Source organism: Penaeus vannamei, chromosome 2 (genome assembly GCF_042767895.1).
Source record: "Penaeus vannamei isolate JL-2024 chromosome 2, ASM4276789v1, whole genome shotgun sequence".
Taxonomy (NCBI): Eukaryota; Metazoa; Arthropoda; class Malacostraca; order Decapoda; family Penaeidae; genus Penaeus; species Penaeus vannamei.
Window position 1 is genome coordinate 8,304,846 of NC_091550.1, and position 2,500 is coordinate 8,307,345.

Sequence of the window (2,500 nt, forward strand, 5' to 3'; positions counted from 1 at the left end):
CTTTCTCACTCTTCTTCTCTCCCTTCTTTCTCTCTCTCTCTCTCTCTCTGGCTCTCTCACTTCTTCTTCTTCTCTCTCTCTCTCTCTCTCTATCTATCTGTGTGTGTGTGTGTGTGTGTGTGTGTGTGTGTGTGTGTGTGTGTGTGTGTGTGTGTGTGTGTGTGTGTGTGTGTGTGTGTGTATGTGTATTTGTGTGTATGTGTGTGTGTGTGTGTGTGTGTCTGTGTGTATCAGTGTGTTTAGACCACATCGTGCGGGTAATACTGTGCTTCAAGTACTCTAAAGACAAAGTCAAATAATAACTTCCCTGTATGTCAGACTATCGAAAAGACAAAAGTTTCTCACGTCGACGACGCTAAATGAAATCTGATTCCCTTCCGAAAGTCAACCATAGCGCAAGGTACGACTCAGAGGATGTGGATATAACGACGAAATAATGAAATACGAAAAAACAACAACAAAACGCACACATATACGCAAACACACTGTAAAATCTCTGAGCAAGGTTAATGCTTTTAACACGGAAACCTTTTTAAAATGTTTTGTTTAAACTAGACTTGTAATTCTGTCTTTTATTCCTTTTATATAAAATGACTAGAAAGTCTATCCTGAATACAAAGTTTGTGAATGTATGTATATCTGTGTGTAGAGTATGAACGTATGTATTTATTTGTTTTGCTTACACGTGCATGTTTACGCGTGTGTATCTTCTCTTACGTATGAGCGCTTTTTAAATCGGTGTGCGTACATGTGTGCGTATAGCTTGGGTACACGTGGATGCGAGGGTACGGACGCACATAGACTCCATTCCGGCTTGTATGATGTATCCTTAAACGTAAAAATGTTTGCCATTTCGCCGACAACTTCTGCAGTTTCGTAACTTCGGAAGACGCCGCAACAGCCTCCGCCTCGCCGTGCTTTTAGAATAACATGAGGAACGTTTGTGTCGCCTTTTCCTGGTCCTGTCGCCTCGTCTGGGTTTACGATGGGTACTGGGTGAAATCTCTCTCTGTTCCTCTTCCTCCCTCCCTCCTTCTTTCTCTCTCTCTCTCTCTCTCCTTCTTTCAGTCACCCTCAGCTTCTCTCTCTCTCTCCCTCCCCCTCTTTCTCTATCTATCTATTTATCTTTTTCACCCTCTGTCTCTCTTTCTTACCCTCTCTTTCTCTCTCTCTCTTTTGAGACGTATCCAGACCCCTTCCAAGCCACGCCCTCCAACCGGCAGGATCAGCCAATCATATCCCGCCTACGGAGGGCTGACCAAGCCATCTGACAGGCCACGCCCCTTCCACTCGACTTGATCCTTGACCCCTGCAAAATATTGAATCATTGGACAAAAAACAAACAAACACACACACGCAAAACAACAACAACAACATAAAACAGAAATACTAATATCACTCATTATGACATACCTTCAAACATATCTTACATACGGCCCTTGTTATACAATACCCCTTCCTCCCTCTGTTCGTTCATCTGCCTCCGCCTGTCTCTTGTTTCTGTATGCTTCTTTCAGAAATGTCAGAAACGCAACATTCACGGTCGAAACTCTTGTCAAACGTTTCGAATCCCGTTTCGAACATCCGCTTAATACCACACTTCTTGTATAGGATAAGACAGATCCGAAGCTTCAGTTCGTTAAGAGAGACTTTTGTACATCGAACTCCGGCCGAAGAAACGAACGCGTGACGCGAGGGATAATCATACCTACCGCCTTTACCGCAAATCATTCGAATGCGATGGTGGAGCCTAGACTTCGGATGAGGTTGTCTGTATCTTATTTGTGAATCATAACAAATGAACATCAGTCAAATTTTGCAAACCTAATAGTTGTATAACAATTTTGTATCAATTCTTACATCATAATATAGAGGTAATCACTGATTGTCAATTCCAATCATTGCCGAAGTCATGTCTCTAACGTCGCATTCGAATCTTTACGGAAATGGAGAGGACCCTGTGGACGATCAGGAGGAGCCCAGAACCACGAGAAAATTAGCACATTAGAACATCGTCGACGCCCTCACTGACCTCCCTCGAGCTGCCATATCACAACGAAGGTCACGCCCTCCAACCAGCAGGATCAGCCACTCATATCCCGCCTGCGGAGGGCTGACCAAGCTATCCAACAGGCCATACCCCTTTCACCCGCGACTTGACTAGTACTTGACCTCTAAAACCTCTAAAACCTTGACCTCTTCTGCGAGTGACCCAGTTTGGCCGTAGACTCCTCAGCTTTAGACCTCTCTTTTGGATGACCCGCTGCCCGGCACCCCGATACCAAGCTTTGACACCTCCACGCTACAGGTACTTCATCTAGAGAGTCAAGAACCTAAACGTGACTGTCACTAGCCACCACCAGTGTCGGAAGGATTAATCATAATTAGGGAAAAACGCAGATGTTATTTTTCTCCTTTTCTCTCCTTTCCTCTCTCTCTCTCTCCTTCCTTCCCCCATCTCCCTCCCTCCCTCCCTCTCTTTCTCTCTCTCTTTTCCCTT